This window comes from Pristiophorus japonicus, unplaced genomic scaffold (genome assembly GCF_044704955.1).
Source record: "Pristiophorus japonicus isolate sPriJap1 unplaced genomic scaffold, sPriJap1.hap1 HAP1_SCAFFOLD_380, whole genome shotgun sequence".
In the NCBI taxonomy this organism is placed as follows: Eukaryota; Metazoa; Chordata; class Chondrichthyes; family Pristiophoridae; genus Pristiophorus; species Pristiophorus japonicus.
In genome coordinates, this window is record NW_027253653.1 from 205,506 (window position 1) to 217,780 (window position 12,275).

Consider the following 12,275-nt stretch of genomic DNA (forward strand, 5'->3'; position numbering starts at 1 on the left):
ACCCACTCTGTGATTCCCCCTGTGTAGTTTCTGTAAGTACAGACCCACTCTGTGATTCCCCCTGTGTAGTCTCTGTAAGTACAGACCCACTCTGTGACTCCCCCTGTGTAGTCTCTGTAAGTAGTGAACCACTCTGTGATTCCCACTGTGTAGTCTCTGAAAGTACAGACCCACTCTGTGACTCCCCCTGCGTAATCTCTGCAAGTAGTGACCCACTCTGTGATTCCCCCTGTGTAGTCTCTGTAAGTACAGACCCACTCTGTGACTCCCCCTGTGTAGTCTCTGTAAGTACTGACCCACTCTGTGATTACCCTGTGTAGTCTCTGAAAGGACTGACCCACTCTGTGATTCCCCCAGTGTAGTCTCTGTAAGTACTGATCCACTCTGTGATTCCCCCTGTGTAGTCTCTTTAAGTACAGACCCACTCTGTGATTCCACCTGTGTTGTCTCTGTAAGTACTGACCCACTCTGTGACTCCCCTGCGTAATCTCTGCAAGTAGTGACCCACTCTGTGATTCCCCCTGTGTAGTCTCTGTAAGTACAGACCCACTCTGTGATTCCCCCTGTGTAGTCTCTGCAAGTACAGACCAACTCTGTGATTCCCCTGTGTAGTCTCTATAAGTACTGACCCACTTTGTGATTCCCCCTGTGTAGCCTCTGTAAATACTGACCCACTCTGTGTCTCCCCCTGTGTAGTCTCTGCAAGTACTGACCCACTCTGTGATTCCCCCTGTGCAGTCTCTGTAAGTACAGACCCACTCTGTGACTCCCCTGTGTATTCTCTGTAAATACAGACCCACTCTGTGATTCCCCCTGTGTAGTCTCTGTAAGTACAGACCCACTCTGTGATTCCCCCTGTGTAGTCTCTGTAAGTACAGACACACTCTGTGATTCCCCCTGTGCAGTCTCTGTAAATACTGACCCACTCTGTGATTCCCCCTGTGTAGTCTCTGTAAGTACTGACTCACTCTGTGATTCCCCCTGTGTAGTCTCTGTAAGTACTGACCGGCTCTGTGATTCCTGTGTCGTCTCTGTCAGTACTGACCCACTATGTGACTCACCTGTGTAGTCTCTGTAAGTACTGACCCACTCTGTGATTCCTGTGTCGTCTCTGTCAGTACTGACCCACTCTGTGACTCCCCCTGTGTAGTCTCTGTAAGTACTGACCCACTCTGTGATTCCCCCTGTGTCGTCTCTGTAAGTACAGACCCACTCTGTGATTCCCCCTGTGTAGTCTCTGTAAGTACTGACCCACTCTGTGATTCCCCCTGTGTAGTCTCTGTAAGTACTGAATCACTCTGTGATTCCCCCTGTGTAGTCTCTGCAAGTACAGACCCACTCTGTGATTCCTGTGTAGTCTCTGTAAGTACTGACCCACTCTGTGAATCCCCCTGTGTAGTCTCTGTAAGTACTGACCCACTCTGTGACTCCCCCTGTGTAGTCTCTGTAAGTACAGACCCACTCTGTGACTCCCCCTGTGTAGCCTCTGTAAGGACTGACCCACTCTGTGACTCCCCCTGTGTAGTCTCTTTCAGTACTGACCCACTCTGATTCCCCCTGTGTAGTCTCTGTAAGTACTGACCCACTCTGTGATTCCCCTGTGTAGTCTCTGTAAGTACAGACCCACTCTGTGACGTCCCCTGTGTAGTCTGTGTAAGTACAGACACTCTCTGTGATTCCCCCTGTGTAGTCTCTGTAAGTACTGACCCACTCTGTGATTCCCCCTGTGTCGTCTCTGTAAGTACTGACCCACTCTGTGATTCCCCCTGTGTCGTCTCTGTAATTACTGACCCACTCTGTGATTCCCCCTGTGTAGTCTCTGTAAGTTCTGACCTACTCTGTGATTCCCCCTGTGTAGTCTCTGTAAGTACTGACCCACTCTGTGACTCCCCCTGTGTAGTCTCTGTAAGTACAGACCCAATCTGTGATTCCCCCTGTGTAGTCTCTGTAAGTACTGACCCACTCTGTGATTCCCCCTGTGTAGTCTCTGCAAGTACAGACCCACTCTGTGATTCCTGTGTAGTCTCTGGAAGTACTGACCCACTCTGTGAATCCCCCTGTGTAGTCTCTGTAAGTACTGACCCACTCTGTGACTCCCCCTGTGCAGTCTCTGTAAGTACAGACCCACTCTGTGACTCCCCCTGTGTAGTCTCTGGAAGTACTGACCCACTCTGTGATTCCCCCTGTGTCGTCTCTGTAAGTATTGACCCACTCTGTGATTCCCCCTGTGTAGACTCTGTAAGTACTGACCCACTCTGTGACTCAAGCTGTGTAGTCTCTGTAAGTACAGACCCACTCTGTGACTCCCCCTGTGTAGTCTCTGTAAGTACTGACTGACTCTGTGATTCCCCCTGTGTAGTCTCTGTAAGTACTGACCCACTCTGTGACTCCCACTGTGTAGTCTCTGTAAGTACTGACCCACTCTGTGACTCCCCCTGTGTAGTCTCTGTAAGTTCAGACCCACTCTGTGACTCCCCTTGTGTAGTCTCTGTAAGTGCAGACCCACTCTGTGATTCTCCTGTGAAGTCACTGCAAGTACAGACCCACTCGGTATTCCTGTGTAGTCTCTGTAAGTACTGACCCACTCTGTGATTCCCCCTGCGTAGTCTCTGTTTGTACTGACATACTCTGTGATTCCCCCTGTGTAGTCTCTGTAAGTACTGACCCACTCTGTGACTCCCCTGTGTAGTCTCTGTAAGTACTGACCCATTCTGTGATTCCCCCTGTGTAGTCTCTGTAAGTACAGACCCACTCTGTGATTCCTCCTGTGTTGTCTCTGAAAGTACTGACCCACTCTGTGACTCCACCTGTATAGTCTCTGTAAGTACTGACCCACTCTGTGATTCCCCCTGTGTCGTCTCTGTAAGTACAGACCCAATCTGTGACTCCCGCTGTGTAGTCTCTGTTAGTACAGACCCAATCTGTGACGCCCCCTGTGTAGTCTCTGTAAGTACAGACCCACTCTGTGATTCCTCTGTGTAGTCTCTGTTAGTACAGACCCAATCTGTGACGCCCCCTGTATAGTCTGTGTAAGTACAGACACTCTCTGTGATTCCCCTGTGTAGTCTGTAAGTACAGACCCACTCTGTGATTCCCCCTGTGTAGTCTCTAAGTACAGACCCACTCTGTGATTCCCCCTGTGTAGTCTCTGTAAGTACTGACCCACTCTGTGACTCCCCCTGTGTAGTCTGTGTAAGTACTGACACACTCTGTGATTCCCCTGTGTAGTCTCTGTAAGTACTGACCCACTCTGTGATTCCCCCTGTGTACTCTCTGTAAGTACTGAACCACTCTGTGACTCCCCTGTGCAGTCTCTGGAAGTACAGACCCACTCTGTGACTCCCCCTGTGTAGTCTCTGTAAGTACAGACCCACTCTGTGACGTCCCCTGTGCAGTCTGTGTAAGTACAGACACTCGCTGTGATTACCCCTGTGCAGTCTCTGTAAATACTGACCCACTCTGTGATTCCCCCTGTGTAGTCTCTGTAAGTACTGACCCACTCTGTGATTCCCCCTGTGTAGTCTCTGTAAGTTCTGACCCACTCTGTGACTCCCCCGTGTCGTCTCTGTAAGTACTGACCCACTCTGTAACTACTGACCCGCTCTGTGATTCCCCCTGTGTCGTCTCTGTCAGTACTGACCCACTATGTGACTCCCCTGTGTAGTCTCTGTAAGTAATTACCCACTCTGTGATTCCTGTGTCGTCTCTGTCAGTACTGACCCACTCTGTGACTCCCCCTGTGTAGTCTCTGTAAGTACTGACCCACTCTGTGATTCCCCCTGTGTAGTCTCTGTAAGTACTGACCCACTCTGTGACTCCCCTGTGTAGTCTCTGTAAGTACTGACCCATTCTGTGATTCCCCCTGTGTAGTCTCTGTAAGTACAGACCCACTCTGTGATTCCTCCTGTGTTGTCTCTGAAAGTACTGACCCACTCTGTGACTCCACCTGTATAGTCTCTGTAAGTACTGACCCACTCTGTGATTCCCCCTGTGTCGTCTCTGTAAGTACAGACCCAATCTGTGACTCCCGCTGTGTAGTCTCTGTTAGTACAGACCCAATCTGTGACGCCCCCTGTGTAGTCTCTGTAAGTACAGACCCACTCTGTGATTCCTCTGTGTAGTCTCTGTTAGTACAGACCCAATCTGTGACGCCCCCTGTATAGTCTGTGTAAGTACAGACACTCTCTGTGATTCCCCTGTGTAGTCTGTAAGTACAGACCCACTCTGTGATTCCCCCTGTGTAGTCTCTAAGTACAGACCCACTCTGTGATTCCCCCTGTGTAGTCTCTGTAAGTACTGACCCACTCTGTGACTCCCCCTGTGTAGTCTGTGTAAGTACTGACACACTCTGTGATTCCCCTGTGTAGTCTCTGTAAGTACTGACCCACTCTGTGATTCCCCCTGTGTACTCTCTGTAAGTACTGAACCACTCTGTGACTCCCCTGTGCAGTCTCTGGAAGTACAGACCCACTCTGTGACTCCCCCTGTGTAGTCTCTGTAAGTACAGACCCACTCTGTGACGTCCCCTGTGCAGTCTGTGTAAGTACAGACACTCGCTGTGATTACCCCTGTGCAGTCTCTGTAAATACTGACCCACTCTGTGATTCCCCCTGTGTAGTCTCTGTAAGTACTGACCCACTCTGTGATTCCCCCTGTGTAGTCTCTGTAAGTTCTGACCCACTCTGTGACTCCCCCGTGTCGTCTCTGTAAGTACTGACCCACTCTGTAACTACTGACCCGCTCTGTGATTCCCCCTGTGTCGTCTCTGTCAGTACTGACCCACTATGTGACTCCCCTGTGTAGTCTCTGTAAGTAATTACCCACTCTGTGATTCCTGTGTCGTCTCTGTCAGTACTGACCCACTCTGTGACTCCCACTGTGTAGTCTCTGTAAGTACTGACCCACTCTGTGATTCCCCCTGTGTAGTCTCTGTAAGTACAGACCCACTCTGTGATTCCCCCTGTGTAGTCTCTGTAAGTACTGACCCACTCTGTGATTCCCCCTGTGTAGTCTCTGTAAGTACTGAATCACTCTGTGATTCCCCCTGTGTAGTCTCTGCAAGTACAGACCCACTCTGTGATTCCGGTGTAGTCTCTGGAAGTACTGATCCACTCTGTGAATCCCCCTGTGTAGTCTCTGTAAGTACTGACCCACACTGTGACTCCCCCTGTGCAGTCTCTGTAAGTACAGACCCACTCTGTGACTCCCCCTGTGTAGTCTCTGGAAGTACTGACCCACTCTGTGATTCCCCCTGTGTCGTCTCTGTAAGTACTGACCCACTCTGTGATTCCCCCTGTGTAGACTCTGTAAGTACTGACCCACTCTGTAACTCCCCCTGTGTAGTCTCTGTAAGTACTGACCCACTCTGTGATTCCCCCTGTGTAGTCTCTGTAAGTACTGACCCACTCTGTGACTCCCCTGTGTAGTCTCTGTAAGTACTGACCCATTCTGTGATTCCCCCTGTGTAGTCTCTGTAAGTACAGACCCACTCTGTGATTCCTCCTGTGTTGTCTCTGTAAGTACTGACCCACTCTGTGACTCCCCCTGTGTAGTCTCTGTAAGTACTGACCCACTCTGTGATTCCCCCTGTGTAGTCTCTGTAAGTACAGACGCAATCTGTGACTCCCCCTGTGTAGTCTCTGTTAGTACAGACCCAATCTGTGACGCCCCCTGTGTAGTCTCTGTAAGTACAGACCCACTCTGTGACGCCCCCTGTGTAGTCTCTGTAAGTACTGAACCACTCTGTGATTCCCCCTGTGTAGTCTCTGTAAATACAGACCCACTCTGTGACTCCCCCTGTGTAGTCTCTAAGTACAGACCCACTCTGTGACTCCCCCTGTGTAGTCTGTGTAAGTACAGACACTCTCTGTGATTCCCCTGTGTAGTCTCTAAGTACAGACCCACTCTGTGATTCCCCCTGTGTAGTCTCTGTAAGTACTGACCCACTCTGTGACTCCCCCTGTGCAGTCTCTGTAAGTACAGACCCACTCTGTGACTCCCCCTGTGTAGTCTCTGGAAGTACTGACCCACTCTGTGATTCCCCCTGTGTCGTCTCTGTAAGTACTGACCCACTCTGTGATTCCCCCTGTGTAGACTCTGTAAGTACTGACCCACTCTGTGACTCAAGCTGTGTAGTCTCTGTAAGTACAGACCCACTCTGTGACTCCCCCTGTGTAGTCTCTGTAAGTACTGACTGACTCTGTGATTCCCCCTGTGTAGTCTCTGTAAGTACTGACCCACTCTGTGACTCCCACTGTGTAGTCTCTGTAAGTACTGACCCACTCTGTGACTCCCCCTGTGTAGTCTCTGTAAGTGCAGACCCACTCTGTGACTCCCCTTGTGTAGTCTCTGTAAGTGCAGACCCACTCTGTGATTCTCCTGTGAAGTCACTGCAAGTACAGACCCACTCGGTATTCCTGTGTAGTCTCTGTAAGTACTGACCCACTCTGTGATTCCCCCTCTGTAGTCTCTGTAAGTACTGACCCATTCTGTGATTCCCCCTGCGTAGTCTCTGTTTGTACTGACCCACTCTGTGATTCCCCCTGTGTAGTCTCTGTAAGTACTGACCCACTCTGTGACTCCCCTGTGTAGTCTCTGTAAGTACTGACCCATTCTGTGATTCCCCCTGTGTAGTCTCTGTAAGTACAGACCCACTCTGTGATTCCTCCTGTGTTGTCTCTGAAAGTACTGACCCACTCTGTGACTCCACCTCTATAGTCTCTGTAAGTACTGACCCACTCTGTGATTCCCCCTGTGTCGTCTCTGTAAGTACAGACCCAATCTGTGACTCCCCCTGTGTAGTCTCTGTAAGTACTGTCCCACTCTGTGACGCCCCCTGTGTAGTCTCTGTAAGTACAGACCCACTCTGTGATTCCTCTGTGTAGTCTCTGTAAGTACTGTCCCACTCTGTGATTCCCCCTGTGTAGTCTCTGTAAGTACAGACCCACTCTGTGACGCCCCCTGTGTAGTCTCTGTAAGTACAGACCCACTCTGTGACTTCCCCTGTATAGTCTGTGTAAGTACAGACACTCTCTGTGATTCCCCTGTGTAGTCTGTAAGTACAGACCCACTCTGTGATTCCCCCTGTGTAGTCTCTAAGTACAGACCCACTCTGTGATTCCACCTGTGTAGTCTCTGTAAGTACTGACCCACTCTGTGACTCCCCCTGTGTAGTCTGTGTAAGTACTGACACACTCTGTGATTCCCCTGTGTAGTCTCTGTAAGTACTGACCCACTCTGTGATTCCCCCTGTGTACTCTCTGTAAGTACTGAACCACTCTGTGACTCCCCTGTGTAGTCTCTGGAAGTACAGACCCACTCTGTGACTCCCCCTGTGTAGTCTCTGTAAGTACAGACCCACTCTGTGACGTCCCCTGTGCAGTCTGTGTAAGTACAGACACTCGCTGTGATTCCCCCTGTGTAGTCTCTGTAAGTACTGACCCACTCTGTGATTCCCCCTGTGTAGTCTCTGTAAGTTCTGACCCACTCTGTGACTCCCCCGTGTCGTCTCTGTAAGTACTGACCCACTCTGTAACTACTGACCCGCTCTGTGATTCCCCCTGTGTCGTCTCTGTCAGTACTGACCCACTATGTGACTCCCCTGTGTAGTCTCTGTAAGTAATTACCCACTCTGTGATTCCTGTGTCGTCTCTGTCAGTACTGACCCACTCTGTGACTCCCCCTGTGTAGTCTCTGTAAGTACTGACCCACTCTGTGATTCCCCCTGTGTAGTCTCTGTAAGTACAGACCCACTCTGTGATTCCCCCTGTGTAGTCTCTGTAAGTACTGACCCACTCTGTGATTCCCCCTGTGTAGTCTCTGTAAGTACTGAATCACTCTGTGATTCCCCCTGTGTAGTCTCTGCAAGTACAGACCCACTCTGTGATTCCGGTGTAGTCTCTGGAAGTACTGATCCACTCTGTGAATCCCCCTGTGTAGTCTCTGTAAGTACTGACCCACACTGTGACTCCCCCTGTGCAGTCTCTGTAAGTACAGACCCACTCTGTGACTCCCCCTGTGTAGTCTCTGGAAGTACTGACCCACTCTGTGATTCCCCCTGTGTCGTCTCTGTAAGTACTGACCCACTCTGTGATTCCCCCTGTGTAGACTCTGTAAGTACTGACCCACTCTGTAACTCCCCCTGTGTAGTCTCTGTAAGTACTGACCCACTCTGTGATTCCCCCTGTGTAGTCTCTGTAAGTACTGACCCACTCTGTGACTCCCCTGTGTAGTCTCTGTAAGTACTGACCCATTCTGTGATTCCCCCTGTGTAGTCTCTGTAAGTACAGACCCACTCTGTGATTCCTCCTGTGTTGTCTCTGTAAGTACTGACCCACTCTGTGACTCCCCCTGTGTAGTCTCTGTAAGTACTGACCCACTCTGTGATTCCCCCTGTGTAGTCTCTGTAAGTACAGACGCAATCTGTGACTCCCCCTGTGTAGTCTCTGTTAGTACAGACCCAATCTGTGACGCCCCCTGTGTAGTCTCTGTAAGTACAGACCCACTCTGTGACGCCCCCTGTGTAGTCTCTGTAAGTACAGACCCACTCTGTGATTCCCCCTGTGTAGTCTCTGTAAGTACTGAACCACTCTGTGATTCCCCCTGTGTAGTCTCTGTAAATACAGACCCACTCTGTGACTCCCCCTGTGTAGTCTCTAAGTACAGACCCACTCTGTGACTCCCCCTGTGTAGTCTGTGTAAGTACAGACACTCTCTGTGATTCCCCTGTGTAGTCTCTAAGTACAGACCCACTCTGTGATTCCCCCTGTGTAGTCTCTGTAAGTACTGACCCACTCTGTGATTCCCCCTGTGTCGTCTCTGTAAGTACTGACCCACTCTGTGATTCCCCCTGTGTAGTCTCTGTAAGTACTGACCCACTCTGTGATTCCCCCTGTGTAGTCTCTGTAAGTACTGACCCACTCTGTGACTCCCCTGTGTAGTCTCTGTAAGTACAGACCCACTCTGTGACTCCCCCTGTGTAGTCTCTGTAAGTACTGACCCACTTTGTGACTCCCACTTTGTAGTCTCTGTAAGTACTGACCCACTCTGTGACTCCCCCTGTGTCGTCTCTGTAAGTAAAGACCCACTCTGCGATTATCCCTGTGTAGTCTCTGTAAGTACAGACCCACTCTGTGATTCTCCTGTGTAGTCTCTGTAAGTACTGACCCACTCTGTGATTCCCCCTGTGTAGTCTCTGTTAGTACTGACCCACTCTGTGATTCCCCCTGTGTAGTCTCTGTAAGTACTGACCCACTCTGTGACTCCCCATGTGTAGTCTCTGTAAGTACTGACCCACTCTGTGATTACTGTGTCGTCTCTGTCAGCACTGACCCACTATGTGACTCCGCATGTGTAGTCTCTGTCAGTACTGACCCACTCTGTGACTCCCCCTGTGTAGTCTCTGTAAGTACTGACCCACTCTGTGATTCCCCCTGTGTAGTGTCTGAAAGTACAGACCCACTCTGTGATTCCCCCTGTGTAGTCTCTGTAAGTACTGACCCACTCTGTGATTCCCCCTCTGTAGTCTCTGTAAGTACTGAATCACTCTGTGATTCCCCCTGTGTAGTCTCTGCAAGTACAGACCCACTCTGTGATTCCTGTGTAGTCTCTGTAAGTACCGACCCACTCTGTGAATCCCCCTGTGTAGTCTCTGTAAGTACAGACCCACTCTGTGACTCCCCCTGTGTAGTCTCTGTAAGTACTGACCCACTCTGTGATTCCCCCTGTGTAGTCTCTTCAAGTACTGAACCACTCTGTGATACCCCCTGTGTCGTCTCTGTAAGTTAAGACCCACTCTGCGATTATCCCTGTGTAGTCTCTGTAAGTACAGACCCACTCTGTGATACCCCTGTGTAGTCTCTGTAAGTACTGACCCACTCTGTGATTCCCCCTGTGTAGTCTCTGTAAGTACTGACCCGCTCTGTGATTCCTGTGTCGTCTCTGTCAGTCCTGACCCACTATGTGACTCCCCTGTGTAGTCTCTGTAAGTACAGACCCACTCTGTGATTCCCCCTGTGTAGTCTCTGTAAGTACTGACCCACTCTGTGATTCCCCCTGTGTAGTCTCTGTAAGTACTGAATCACTCTGTGATTCCCCCTGTGTAGTCTCTGCAAGTACAGACCCACTCTGTGATTCCTGTGTAGTCTCTGGAAGTACTGACCCACTCTGTGAATCCCCCTGTGTAGTCTCTGTAAGTGCTGACCCACTCTGTGACTCCCCCTGTGCAGTCTCTGTAAGTACAGACCCACTCTGTGACTCCCCCTGTGTAGTCTCTGGAAGTACTGACCCACTCTGTGATTCCCACTGTGTAGTCTCTTCAAGTACTGAACCACTCTGTGATACCCGCTGTGTAGTCTCGGTCAGTACTGACCCACTCTGTGATTCCCCCTGTGTCGTCTCTGTAAGTACTGACCCACTCTGTGATTCCCCCTGTGTAGACTCTGTAAGTACTGACCCACTCTGTGACTCAAGCTGTGTAGTCTCTGTAAGTACAGACCCACTCTGTGACTCCCCCTGTGTAGTCTCTGTAAGTACTGACTGACTCTGTGATTCCCCCTGTGTAGTCTCTGTAAGTACTGACCCACTCTGTGACTCCCACTGTGTAGTCTCTGTAAGTACTGACCCACTCTGTGACTCCCCCTGTGTAGTCTCTGTAAGTACAGACCCACTCTGTGACTCCCCTTGTGTCGTCTCTGTAAGTGCAGACCCACTCTGTGATTCCTCTGTGAAGTCACTGCAAGTACAGACCCACTCGGTATTCCTGTGTAGTCTCTGTAAGTACTGACCCACTCTGTGATTCCCCCTCTGTCGTCTCTGTAAGTACTGACCCACTCTGTGATTCCCCCTGTGTATTCTCTGTAAGTACAGACCCACTCTGTGATTCCCCCTGTGTAGTCTCTGTAAGTACAGACCCACTCTGTGACTCCCCCTGTGTAGTCTCTGTAAGTACTGACCCACTCTGTGATTCCCCCTGTGTAGTCTCTGTAAGTACTGACCCGCTCTGTGATTCCTGTGTCGTCTCTGTCAGTCCTGACCCACTATGTGACTCCCCTGTGTAGTCTCTGTAAGTACTGACCCACTCTGTGATTCCGCCTGTGTAGTCTCTGTAAGTACAGACCCACTCTGTGATTCCCCCTGTGTAGTCTCTGTAAGTACTGACCCACTCTGTGATTCCCCCTGTGTAGTCTCTGTAAGTACTGAATCACTCTGTGATTCCCCTTGTGTGGTGGAATTCTGCATTAGGATGGAGAATGAAACAGTAATTTCAGAGACCATGGTCCAGAACTTAAAGAAGGGTAACTTTGAAGGTATGAGGCGTGAATTGGCTAGGATAGATTGGCGAATGATACTTAGGGGGTTGACTGTGGATGGGCAATGGCAGACATTTAGAGACCGCATGGATGAAGTACAACAATTGTACATTCCTGTCTGGCGTAAAAATAAAAAGGGGAAGGTGGCTCAACCGTGGCTATCTAGGGAAATCAGGGATAGTATTAAAGCCAAGGAAGTGGCATACAAATTGGCCAGAAATAGCAGCGAACCTGGGGACTGGGAGAAATTTAGAACTCAGCAGAGGAGGACAAAGGGTTTGATTAGGACAGGGAAAATGGAGTACGAGAAGAAGCTTGCAGGGAACATTAAGGCGGATTGCAAAAGTTTCTATAAGTATGTAAAGAGAAAAAGGTTGGTGAAGACAAACGTAGGTCCACTGCAGTCAGAATCAGGGGAAGTCATAACGGGGAACAAAGAAATGGCGGACCAATTGAACAAGTACTTTGGTTCGGTATTCACTAAGGAGGATACAAACAACCTTCCGGATATAAAAGGGGTCAGAGGGTCTAGTAAGGAGGGGGAACTGAGGGAAATCTTTATTAGTCGGGAAATTGTTTTGGGGAAATTGATGGGATTGAAGGCCGATAAATCCCCAGGGCCTGATGGATTGCATCCTAGAGTACTTAAGGAGGTGGCCTTGGAAATAGCGGATGCATTGACAGTCATTTTCCAACATTCCATTGACTCGGGATCAGTTCCTATGGAGTGGAGGGTAGCCAATGTAACCCCACTTTTTAAAAAAGGAGGGAGAGAGAAAACAGGGAATTATAGACCGGTCAGCCTGACCTCAGTAGTGGGTAAAATGATGGAATCAATTATTAAGGATGTCATAGCAGTGCATCTGGAAAATGGTGACATGATAGGTCCAAGTCAGCATGGATTTGTGAAAGGGAAATCATGCTTGACAAATCTTCTGGAATTTTTTGAGGATGTTTCCAGTAAAG